We start from the raw sequence: 13383 nt of genomic DNA on the forward strand, positions 1-13383 counted from the left end.
GAGTTAGGAACAAACCACTAATGAATTATTAGAGGCATGGTCAAACAGCATAGGTTAGTTATTACATACAAACCAATAGATAATAAAGCTAACATACATTTGAGGCTGCCACAAAATATTTTTAAAGATGTTTTTTGACGGTGGGAGGGGGTTAGTGACCACTGGGGGAGTAAGGGGAGGTGATCCCCAATTCTCTCCGGTGGTCATATGGTCAGTTTGGGCACCTTTTTGTGCCTTTGTTGTAAGAAAAAGAGGACCAGGTAAAGTCGTCCCAAGTGCTTGTCAGGGATGCCCTTTTTTTCTCCATTATGGGTCGAGGACGCCCATGTGTTAGGCACACCCAAGTCCTGCCTCCGACACGCCCCTGTGAACTTTGGTCGTTCCCGCAACGGAAAGCAGTTGGGGACGCCCAAAATCGGCTTTCAATTATACCAATTTGGGCGACCCTGTGAGAAGGACGCCCATCTTCCGATTTGTGTCGAAAGATGGGCGTCCTTCTCTTTCGAAAATGAGCCTGATAGTCTCCAATTTCTAATCATCACATATTTTTAATCCAGCTCATCGAATATTAAAAATAAAACCTTCCTAAAAGACTTGTAAATCAAAAACTTAAGGGGCCCTTTTACTAAGCCACGTAGGCACCTACGCACACCCAATGTGTGCCAGTTCAGAACTACTGCTCAGCTACTGAGTGACCTGGGCAGTAATTTCATTTTTTACGCGTGCCTGAAAGTTTCCAGCCCGCAGCGCTAATTCTCACTTAAGTGTCTGTTTCAATGGGCCGTGTTGAGGGTTCATATGAATCATTCTTTTTTGTATCTTAAGTTTTTTATTTACAAATTTCTTTTGAAGTTTTCTTGCTTTTTTTTTTTTTTTTTTAAGATCTGGACTTAAAAAAAGGAGAGAGAAAAAAAACTTCCTTACCTCTCACTTGCAGAGCTGCCTGCTCCTATAATTATGTATTTCTGTCCTCCTGCGGACTTACAGTTCCTCCCATCCTTCTTCCACCGACCCCTTTACCACCCACCCCTAGGTTAGCTCTCCCTATAAAGAAAACCCAGAGACAATTATCTTCAATAAACCCTCTATTGGACAATCCTGCTCATTGATATCCCTTTACATAGTGCTGCTTCTCACACTTGTTATTCATATCAACATGACTTTCATGACTTTTCAGTCAGTGCGAGCAGTCAATGCAGGCCTCATCCAACCCGCCATTTTCAACTGTCTTGCCCAGTTCCTCGATGCCTTCCTCACTCACACCTTACACTTTATTGCCTTCTCTACTAGCTCCCAGGCCCTCTAGAACCACATGGCCCAGTTCTACACCACAGATCACTTGCCCTCAGTTATAGTCCTCATCAATTGCACACATATCACACTCAGACACCCCCCCCTCCACCACCACCAAGCCAGGCACATGAGTACACCTATAGGAACAGAAAATCATATCACTCCATGAACATGCAGGTCGTTCGTGATACCCAGGAGGAGATTGTGGATGTGTGTGCTGGGTACCCAGGGTCCACCCATGATGCCTATATACTCCAGCACTCAGAAATCTACCACAGGTTTGACTGAGGGAAGATCACTGGCAGCTGGCTCCTAGGTAAACAGTACAGGAATTCCTAACCCCCATATCCACTCCCCTCCTCCTAACACCACCACACTTCCCCCTCCCTCAAGATGCCACCAGAACCCATATCCATTGACCTGAACGCCACAAGGTCCCCATACCAGCCAATACACACTCATGTCTGTGATTCCTGCTCCCCCTACAGGTGACAGAGGCTACCCCCAGTGAACCTGGCTCATGACTCCTATTGCCAACCCCAAAATGAGGTGGAGGAGCAATACAGTAAAGAGCCATAAGAACACCTGGACCATCATCGAGCAGACTTTTGGCCAATTCACAAATAGATTTAGATGTCTCGACCATTCTAGGGTGGAGCTCCTCTACAATCTAGAAAAGGTCACCAAGGTCTTCATGGCCTGCTGCATGCTGCACAGCTTGACGCAGGATGATGACAGCCCCTGCCATAGGACACATAGCAGCAGCAGTAGCAGCAACTGCCAGACCAAGAGGGTGATGAACCTCACCCCCCCTGCCCACAGAGCTGACCAAGGACCACACCAGCTGGGGTCCGCGCTGAACACTCATACAGAGAAATTTCCAGTAAAGTTAAGTGCAGTATTTATTTGTGCTCACCATAGCTTTAACATCCACCATCCCCATACCCTCCCCTCCCTCAACACAGATATACCCTACACCACCCCCTCCCACCAGCACACACACTGCTATCCTCCCTATGCAACCACCACAGCATGGAAATTAGGTACCTCACAGCCCTACTTCATCGTACCACTCCCCTTCCCCTCTGGGAGCCACCTCTCCCCCTCCCTTTAGCTGCTGGGGATGGTCATGACCTTGCAGGAGTGAACACCGTGTCAGAGTCCTCCCCTGTGGTTCTCCCACTGCCATCAGAGTCATCAGTACATGCAGCTACTTCTGCTGCTCTGTGGAAACCTGGCCAGTGTGTTTTGTCTGTGTTGAGTTTTAGTTGGAATGCATTTGCCCATGAGTCCGTGAGGTTCATGCTGAGCTTGATTTCGTTGGTGATTTCTGCTAGGCCATTTCTGTAAGGGATGTATATTGTGATATCATCTGCATAGATGAAAGGATTGAGGCCTTGGCTGGATAAGGACTTGGCTAGTGGGGTCATCATCTGGAGGTGGAGTGAATGAGTCCCTCTACTCTGCTCTGCTCAATGGCTTGCAGGCTCCAATCTCTCACACACTCCTGCTCAAACCTTGGCATGCCCAGTCAGATATACCAGCAACAGGAGGTAGAGCAAATGATGCCACTACTACTACTTATAATTTCTATAGCGCTACTAGACATACGCAGCACTATACACTGGACATGAAGAGACAGTCCCTGCTCAACAGAGCTTACAATCTAATTAGGACTTACAAACAGGACAAATAAGGGATGAGGGAATTACTAAGGTGGGAATGATAAAACATGGGTACTGAACAAGTGAGTAAGGATTAGGAGTTAAAAGCATCATCAAAAAAGTTGGCTTTTAGCCTAGATTTGAAGATAGCCAGCGATGGAGCTTGACGTACCGGCTCAGGAAGTCCGGCATTCCAGGCATATGGTGCAGCAAGGTAAAAGGAATGGAGTCTGGAGTTAGCAGTGGAGGAGAAGGGTGCAGATAAGAGAGATTTACCCAGTGAACGGAGTTCCCAGGGAGGAGTGTGGGGAGAGAGAAGAGTGGAGAGGTACTGAGGAGCTGCAGAGTGAATGCACTTGTAAATCAATAAGAGGAGTTTGATCTGTATGCGGAAATGGTTAGGGAGCCAATGAAGTGACTTGAGGAGAGGGCTACTATGAGCATAGCAAGACTGGCAGAATATAAGTTGTGCAGCAGAATTTTGAACAGATTGAAAGGGAGAGAGATGGCTTAGTGGGAGACCTGTAAGAAGCAAGTTGCAATAGTCTAAGTCAGAGGTGATAAGAGTGTGGATAAGGGTTCTGAGGGTGTGCTCAGACAGGAAAGGACAAATTTTGGTGCTATCAAAGAAGTCCCTCTACTCTGCTCTGCCCAGTGGCTTGCAGGCTCCAATCTCGCACACACTCCCCTTGTACTGTTACTTTAAATGATTAAATAGTCTACTCGCATTGGCATTAAAATAACATTCCTGTGCTCATAATGTCTGCTCAGTCTTACAAAATGGCACTGACAAGAGCAATGCTAACTTGAAACAGAACAGCTGACTCCCTAAACCAATCAGAATCTTACTAGGTGAAAGCGTCACAGAAGAGATGTCCAATCTAACTCTAAATTCAGTCATTCTGGTGCTACCGTGTGGAACTCTTCCTGGACATTTTATTTACATAAGTTTATTACCTGTATTTTTTAACATATGAAAACGTCTATGCTCTTTTTCCATTATACCTCCTTTCTTTTGGACGTTTTGCACAAAACTTCCAAAGTCTGACTTGGACATCATATCAAAAATACCCTCCTTGTCTCTTAATTAGAACATCAGTGACATATGAGTATTAGGAGTTAAAATAGTAACGTGTAAGCTCATCAGTTGTTGCTTTTATATTAAACTAGTAAAAAAGGCCCGTTTCTGACACAAATGAAACAGGCGCTAGCAAGGTTTTCCTCAGAGTGTGTATGTTTGAGAGAGTGTGTGTGAGAGTGACTGTGTGTGTGAGAGAAACAGTCTGTCTGTGTGAGACATGGTGTGTGTGTGTGTGTGTGTTGGTGAGACAGAGAAAGTGAGTGTTTGTGTGTCGTTGAGACACAGAGAGAGTGTGTGAGACCAAGACACATCGTTTGTCTTTGTGTGTGTGTGATGTCATCTGTGTCACTTATACCAAAACACTCTGCTTCTGTGTATGTGGCATTAGACTGAGAATTCCACTGACTTGTCTTTCCCAGGAATCTCCCCTCTGCAGGACTCTGAGGAATATTATTGTAAGGCAGAGATATTCTCTCATGTGTTGGTGAAAGGTTTGGGACTGTTTGAGGAGTTTGTTGAATCTTCTCATGTTTTCTGCTTTTGAAACTGTAGCCCCATTTGCAGGACAATTTTAAGCTTAATTGCTGGCCACCCTGTTGATTATTATTTTAAATTCTGATGCTGGTATTTTTTAAATGCATTTCTGTTTGGGTTTTTTTGAGCTGTGATCAGGCTGCTGAGCAGCCCAGGATTTCCCTGATTGTAGGGAGTTAGAGCCCTGTAGCCTCAGTTTCCGGGTACTTTCTCATTGGTGCATATTCAGGGGTAAACTGTCAGCTGAGATGCCGGAGGCGGGACAGTCGCTCTGGGATCCGCTGTCCGAGCGTAGCAGGGCCAGTGTCCAGGTATAATCCCTCGCCCCTTCCTCCCGGCAGGAGTGGGTAAGCCCCCGGTGCCCTAGTCACTCACGGGCTGCCTCACTTCGCAGCCGGCGAGTTGTTGGGGGCAGCCTAAGCCGGGGATGTCGCGAGCGATCCTCACGCGTCTTGCGGGCCTCACGCAGCAGAAAAGGGGGTATCGTCAGCTCCTTGGTGGGTAAGCTCCCAGTGCCCTAGTCACTCACGTCTCCGATTCGCAGCGGAGGGGTGTTAGCGTCAGTGTCTCCCGTGCCCCAGGTGCAATGCCTTTCCCGGTCCGCCCTCGACGTCATCGCGTTTTGACTTGAGGGCGGAGCTACACTTCCTTGTTATGTGTATTCCGCTCCTTGCAGCCCATTTGGTGAGTGTCAGTGCTTCGCCCTCGACGTCATCACGTTATGACGCGAGGGCAGGGCACACACTCATGGGGGAACAGCGGTCTACACAATTATGGAAGTTGCTGCATTAGAACGTTGGAGTAGAGAATTATGTCTGGAGGGGCATGGCTGAGGGCGGGTCTCTGAGTGAGGGTGAGTGGTGCTGAGAGCCTAACCTACGAACAGCGAACAGTACAGGGCTTCAGTGCTTCACTGCCACGGAGTGAGAGTGAGCTTCAGAACGTTGGAGGTGGGAATTATTTATATAGATTATTATTGCACAAATAAAGATAATTAGTTATATGTTTATTTCTGCTTTCTGGATTTACCTATTTCCACATTCTGACACTTCACTTCATGATACATTTCTAATGTAAATCTTATGTAGAAACTTCAAGGATTTAAAGAATTTTAACCACTTTAAGATGTTTTTAAAGTACATTATTTGCAGCAGTTGTCATCTATAATATAGCTGAATAGATTTATCTGAAATATAAAAATATTGTGAAAATAATTAGCGGACATGTATATGTTTTCTCTTCTAGTTCAGTGTAAATCTATTGGTGGATGGAAGAGTTATTCTCCCAGATATCAAGTCTCATCTGCCAGCTATCTGTTTATTCCTGTGTGGATGTGCTCAGAAGAAAATAGCACTGCAATACCTGATTGAAATCCTCCATACCATTGCTTGAAATACAGAACAAACTACTAGAATTTAAGTATTGTATAAAGGATGTTTCAGCTAACAAAATCCTGTTAAGATAAGAAATTGGAATTCTGAGTATTGGTAGGTGAGAAGGTTTTCATAAATGTTCGTCAGGAGAGGATTTAATGCAGTTTTGCAGCAATTTGATATTCTGATAGCACAAGCATCAGCTTACTTATATATAGCCAATCCATGTACTTCAGATTCTCAAAGTTTTATAAATCAACTTTGATCTCAAAGGATCAAATGAAATATATTGTGAGATTTATCCTTATGAAGTATTAGTGTTATCTTTGAACTGCTGCTGATTATAGATGACCATACCATAGCTATGTATGACTTTACAGGTTAGCCACTAAATCATGCAAACTGAGATTTAAAACCAGCTACCATGTGTTCTTTGTAACATAGTAAATTAAGGCAGATAAAGACCATGCAGTCTGCCTAGAAAGGTGGCTAAAGATGTGCCTGCTGTTCCATGCAGGCCCCCCCCCCACTTTTTTTAAATGTTGTAACTGCTGCTCCATGCAGTTTATCACCCTCTATGCCTTTGTTTTAAAGTATGAAAAGCATTTAAGATGTGCTTTGAGTGGAAATGCTCTATACTTTTATTCCATACTCTTGCTATATAGGGATCCTTTGTGTTTAGCCCACGTCTTTTTGAATTCCATGACTGTTTTTGTCCCCATTACCTCCTGTAGAAGAGAATTCCAGGCAACTGCCACCTTTTCTGTAAAACAGTAATTCCTGTTATTGCTTTTTAATTTTCTCTCCTTGCAGCTTATTTCATGTACTGTAGTTCTATAGCCTCCCCATTTTTGGAAAAGATTTGTTTGTTTATTAATGTCATTTAAGTATTTAAATGTTTGCATCATATTTCCCCTCTCGGGTATGCATATTCAAGTCTCCAAGTCTTTTCTCAAACATCTTCTGATACAGACCTCTTATCATTTTAATCACTTTCCTCTGAACCAAGAAATGGCCTCAAAACCAAAGACAGTACTCCAACTGAAACCTGGTGTAAATCCTCATGCAGAAGTTAGGCGCAGATCCCCTGAATTCTATAATACTGTTTGCATCTTTAGTAAATGCTCTGACCCACCCATGCTCCTCCCATGGCCACACCCCAGTTACATGCTAAGGGCCCCTTTTACTAAGACACGCTAGTGGATTTAGCGTGCGCTAAAAATTAGCATATGCTAAACACTAAGATGCCCATTATATTCCTACGGGCATCTTAACATTTAGCGGGCACTAAATAAGCTAGCACACTTTAGTAAAAGGGGCCCTAAAAGATTTATTTGTGCATCTTTATAGAATAGTGCTTAGCAAGATGTATGCATAAATCCTAATCGGAGCCAATTAACTACTATAATTGGTTGTTAGCACCCAGTTACTAATTATTGACTCATTTCTCAATTAAATTGCGCACCCAAATTTGCGCATGATCACCAGCTAGCCGTAGATATAGGTAAAAGTCCCATACTTTGTCCCAGTATTATTCGGACATTGTTAGGATGGTCTGTAAGATTTTTCAATGTCAGTATCCTTACAGTGCCACTGAAAATTCATGGATAGGGGGGCACTTAGCAATTTTGTAAAGGTTGCCCAAATTTGGGCACTAAACTTCATGATACTGAGTAGGAACTCTAAAATGGCAGAGTGCAAAATGGCGCTAGCTTGCCATGTAAAAGACAGTGCCTAAATAAAAGTGCCATTTGTGCACTAAAATGATAGAACACCTAAGGGGGTCTTTTATTAAGGCGTGCTAGCATTTTTAGTGCGCACTAAAAGTAGGCACACTCTAAACGCTAGAGACACCCATAGGAATACATTGGTGTCTCTAGCCTTTATTGCGCGCCTATTTTTAGCGCTCGTTGCCTTAGTAAAAGACCCCCCCTAAGATTATAAAATGAGGGGGATAGTGACTGCTGCCAGAGCCAGCATTAGAGGGTGGAAACCAGAGCAGTTGCCCTGGGCCCCCGTGCCACAGGGGGATCCCAAGCTTGGCTCTACTACTACTACTATTTAGCATTTCTATAGCGCTACAAGGCATACGCAGCGCTGCACAAACATAGAAGAAAGACAGTCCCTGCTCAAAGAGCTTACAATCTAATAGACAAAAAATAAATAAAGTAAGCAAATCAAATCAATTAATGTGAACGGGAAGGAAGAGAGGAGGGTAGGTGGAGGCGAGTGGTTACAAGTGGTTAGGAGTCAAAAGCAATGTTAAAGAGGTGGGCTTTCAGTCTAGATTTAAAGGTGGCCAAGGATGGGGCAGTCTAAAGGAGGCATAACCTGAAGGTTGACTTTGAGGCCCCCTGTTCAGTTTCTGCCCTGGGCCCCTGCATATCTAACACCAGCCCTGGCTGCTGCTATATAAATAAGCACTTTAGAATATCAGGCCCTTTTTCTAAAATTCTCATTACTTTACTTTTTCATCTGATGTGCCTTCAACTCAGCAGAGTCATTTATTGGTTTTTCCGATTCATATTTCTTAGTACAAGCTGCTTTGATTATGTAACAAAGCTAGTCAGTCCTGTCCAGTTGTGTTTCTCAGGTAATATTCCCCTATCTTCGGAGGTGGGCTAGTTCTTTCATGCATGATAGCTTTGAGGTCCTTTTACTAAGGTAAGCTGAAAAATGGCTTGCGGTAGTGTAGACGCATGTTTTGGGCACACGCAGAATCTTTTCTCATTGCACCTGCAAAAAATGCCTTTTAAAAATTTATGATGAAAATAGACGTACGGCAAAATGAAAATTGCCGCGTGTCCATTTTGGGTCTGAGACCTTACCACCAGCCATTGACCTAGCAGTAAAGTCTCATGCAGTAACCAGGCGGTAATGCCACTTGGCACGCACCCAATATTTATCGGACGTGCACCAAAAAATGAAATTAGCACAAGAGCTATGCGGTAGCCGGGTGATAACTCCATTTTGGCGCTCGTAGACACTTACGTGGCTTAGTAAAAGGGTCCTTTTCTTTCTTGTCACTGAAACCCTAGTTTGTTTGAGCTGCTGTCATTATTAGTGTTCAGCTACTATACTCAGCACATTTGAGTGAAATGCAGAACATTTTTGTTTAGCAAATATCACTCCCTAAAACCTATTCTTAAGTTGGGTGAAGACAATGTTGAGCACAGTATTAAAAAAAAAACCCATTAACTCTGAAATACTCTACAAAGGATGATGTACTTTTTAGGTGTGCACTTCTCCGACTGCAGAGCACATCTGCACCTGCAAAGGGACTGAGGGACGGGTCTCTGAGGTTGGGATTTGGAGGCAGCATTCATGGCAACAAAGAGGGACCAGGACATAGCTGTGTTGCACACTCTGCTTCTCTTCTAATATGCAACTGCAGCAATTAAGAATGGGAGTGCCGTAAGGGCCCCTGTACTGCATTACCAGGACTGCTAGTGTAGCACTGACATTGCAGAATTCCTTACTGTATTTGATTAGGAAAGGCAGTTTTGTTTTCTGACATGTACTGAGTCTTTCAGATACGGTACTAGCTAGGCCTTTTAAAAAATTATTTTGGTAAACCATTTATGCCTTTTACCTTCCTTATGTTCCCTTTTCCTTTACTTAAGAGTTTTAACTCTAATCTCTTTGGTTCATTGTCCTCTGCTGTCCTTAATGTTCTAGGTTTCTTGTATGTTTCATGTTTTTTGGTTGACTCCTTTTATTATAAACCACCTAGATCATCATAACTATTGTATGTATGGTATATTAAATAAATGCATAATTTCACACCACTGGGTATTAAGATTATTTTTAGGCAAATGATGGAACTGTTCTTAAGTCTTAAAATAAAAATAATTCCTGATGTTACAAGATCTGTTCTAACGAGAACAAATCCTCCTTATTCAGCCAAAGGACTTCCAGATTGAGGCTTTTTTTTTTTTACGTTTCCTTGCAAATGCATAGTCAAGCGTCATAATTCTGATTGTATGCGTTCTTTGATGCTGCATAACTGTCTTTTTTCTTAGTGATATTTCAAGAGTCTGCTTGTATTCCTATGCTTGTTTCTATGACACGTCTGGAGGTCTAGCCTGCAGTGCCTCCATTGTTGTATGAGGTGTCTGTTTATGAGGAGTTATACATCTGTATTTTTTTTCTAGAGAAGGATGTAATTTAGTTGATAATTTTTTTCCTTACTATTTGGACATGTGTTTTTCATCATTTCGCCATTTCTCATATGTTGTCACTTGGAAATATAAAATGTAAAAATAAAAAGTTTGGAAAAAGTATAGAGATGAATGTGTCTACTTATATTAATTATGGTCTTATACCTGATATTGCATTTTATAGCAAAGATGCTCAAGGCAAATAGTGGCAGTGCAATTACAGACGTAGTTTGATCTTTTAGATCTCTCCCAATTTAATTTGTGCAAGAGCAAAGTGGTGCACATTGGGAAGAATAATCCAAATCATAGATACTTTACACTAAGTTCTACATTAGGAGTCACCACCCAAGATAAAGATCTAGGTGTCATTATGGACAAGAACAATATGTTAAAATATTTTGCTCAATGGGTGGCAGCAGCCTCAAAAAAACCCCAAAACCCAGAATGTTAGGAATTATTAGAAAAGGAATAGAAAATAAATAATATTAGAGTGCCTCTGTGTCACTCCATGGTGCAATTCTGGTCATCATATATTTCAAAAAAATATATAGCAGAATTAAAACATGATTCAAAGAAGAACCAAAATGATTAAGAGGATGGACGTACTCGCAAAAAGCTTAGGGCTCATCAGCTTATAGAAGAGACTGCTGAGGTGGGGATATGACAGCTGGAGTAGAATGGGTAGATATGAATCAATTGTTTTCTCTTTCAAAAAGTTCAGAGATGAAGGGGCAGTCCATGAAGTCACATGGTTATACTTTAAAACAAATAGAAAACATTTTTTTCACTCAGTGAGTAATTAAACTGTTGAACTCCGTTTGCGCAGGAGGTCTGTAGATAACCCCCATCATCTCTTTCCAGGACGATCCATAAAGCTTCTTTTCCCCAGGTTCCCCGCATTTCAGCCACTCTGATATTCTCTCTCACATACAGAGCCACTCCACCTCTTCGGCCCTCTCTAGCCTTCCTAAAAAGATTATAGCTCGGTACGGTCACATCCCATTCATGAGAATCGTTGAACCACGTCTCCGTAATAGCAACAATATCCAAGTTTTATTCAAACATCAGGGCTTGCAAGTCTTGAACCTTTTTACTTAGACTACGAGCATTTGTGCACATAGTTTTCCATGTGCTTAGTGAGCTTGGGTGGTTTTTTATATTTTCATGACATTTCCCTCTGCCATCATGTTTATTCTGGGGGTGACTTTCCGAAATCCTCTGTTTCCTTTTGTCACCCCCACCCTCTATTTTAAATGTCTAGAAACATACTGTCTGAATTTCTCCCCAAGGATCCTTTTTTCCCATCACAGAAAGATGTAGCCCATCATTACAGTACAGCCTGTTATTTTTCCACATATTACCCCATTCTCCTATGTATCTAAAACCTTCTTCTTTACACCAAGACTCAAGCCACTTATTGCATTCCTCTGTTTTGCATAGTCTTTCCTCTCCCCTCCCCAGCGTAGGAATTACTTCAGAAAAAGCCAGTCTGAACCAAAGATTTCAGTCCCTCCCCAAGCTTCTGGAACGCTCTCTGTGCTGTAAACTATTGTTGGCCAGTTCATTTGTCCCCAGGTGAATTACAACATCAGCGTTTGAAGCCTTGCTCTCTTCTCGGATCACTTTCAGTATTTGGTCTGTACCTCTTGTAGCTGAAGATCCTGGAAGACATTTCACTACGTTGGAACCCCTGAACTGTGTTCCTAAGTTAATGCCTCTGATAATGGAGTCTCTGAGCAGTAATAATTTTCTGATTTTCACCATTCTGTCATTAGTTGTGGGATGTTGCTGGGGTTGTGCTACTTTCATTACCTCTGGTTCTACCACAGTACTTCTTTTTTCACCATCATAATGATGCAACGCTGTAAAAGAATTTGACAGGGGCAAAGCTTGGAAGGGCAAGTGTTTCTGGGTCACAGATCTTAGTCTACCAGAGCCTACTGTGACCCATCTATTCCTCTGATGTTTCATTCTCTGAGGCAGTGGTAAATTAGCTGGGAAATGAATAATCCTGGACGCTTCTTTAATTGTAGTTAATTCCTTCTTGAATTATCTCACTCATCTTTAGTATCCTGACAGGGGGATCCCCTGTTTCGATCCTGCTTCAGGGAGCAAAAGAGTTTTTTGATTAAGACAGATGAAGTAAAAAAAACTCTTTTCACTTATGCCATCTCTGTGGCAGGCCCATGTAGGCCCATGTGTAACACTGTATTCTGTAATTTATTTGTGTAAATGTTGAACATTTCAAACTATACATTAAAAAGATAATTCCACAAGAGGTCACCTAGATTTAGGTGCTAGAAAAGTGCCTATGTGACACCAAATCTTTATAGAATAAAGATTAGGCCTATTTGATACCAGTCTTTATAGAATACTAGCCCAAGCTACTGGACATGTACCTACCTTGCAGGCATGGACATTTACACCAGCTGTAGAGCCTGTGTAAGTGCTCATGCCTAGATTGCTAAAGAATGTGCGGCAATTTTTAAAATATCATCTATTTATGCACCCCATCCATACTCCACCCATGTGAATACCTACGTGCAAAGTTTAATCATGCTGAGAGGTTGGATAGGAGAGGCACTGAAGCTTTGTTTAGTCCTCCATAACTTGGCCATCTGAATAAGGAACATATGTTTGAATAAAGGGGGGGGGGGATGGGGACGGGGACCATGCTTTCTTTTCCCTCCTCTGAGGTCAGACTGTATAAAGACATAGATGGACTACCCCAGGCTGTCAACAGTACTTTCATCCATAAGATGAGTAATTTTACAATCATTGAGAATAAATACAAATGCACCATAAAGGGAAATGGGACTTGATATATTGCCTTTCTGAGGTTTTTGCAACTACATACAAAGCGGTTTACATATATTCAGGTACTTATTTTGTACCAGGGGCAATGGAGGGTTAAATGACTTGCCCAGAGTCACAAGGAGCTGCAGTGGGAATAGAACTCAGTTCCCCCAGGATCAAAGTCCTCTGCACTAACCACTAGGCTACTCCTCCATAAAGTGGTCTAAAGTATGAATAAGTAAAATTATATTTAAATTAGTGGAGAAAAGAATTAAAAAAAATTATATAAAAACATTTATTTGATCCACTGGGCTGACGAGGTGGGTGCGTGAGACTCATCAACGTAGGGCCCTTTTTACAAAGGCAGTATTTTTAGCATGTGGTACAGTGCAGATGCCTATAGGAATATTATGGGTGTCTACATGATTAGCACATGCTAAAAGCACTAGCACACCTTTGTAAAAGACCCCCTTAAGGAGTGA

General features: G+C 42.4%; 1 protein-coding gene across 2 annotated transcripts in view; it reads left to right on the forward strand.

The window, feature by feature from the left end:
- The window catches only part of ZDHHC2 (zinc finger DHHC-type containing 2), a 144138-nt gene extending 137092 nt beyond the window's left edge, over nucleotides 1-7046 (forward strand). For both annotated transcript variants that reach the window (XM_030192647.1, XM_030192648.1), the window contains one exon: nucleotides 5818-7046. The gene's annotated coding sequence lies outside the window, so the exon portion shown is untranslated. The remainder of the gene's footprint in view (nucleotides 1-5817) is intronic.
- Nucleotides 7047-13383: the final 6337 nt, after the last annotated feature.

This window comes from Microcaecilia unicolor, chromosome 2, assembly GCF_901765095.1.
Source record: "Microcaecilia unicolor chromosome 2, aMicUni1.1, whole genome shotgun sequence".
Taxonomy (NCBI): Eukaryota; Metazoa; Chordata; class Amphibia; order Gymnophiona; family Siphonopidae; genus Microcaecilia; species Microcaecilia unicolor.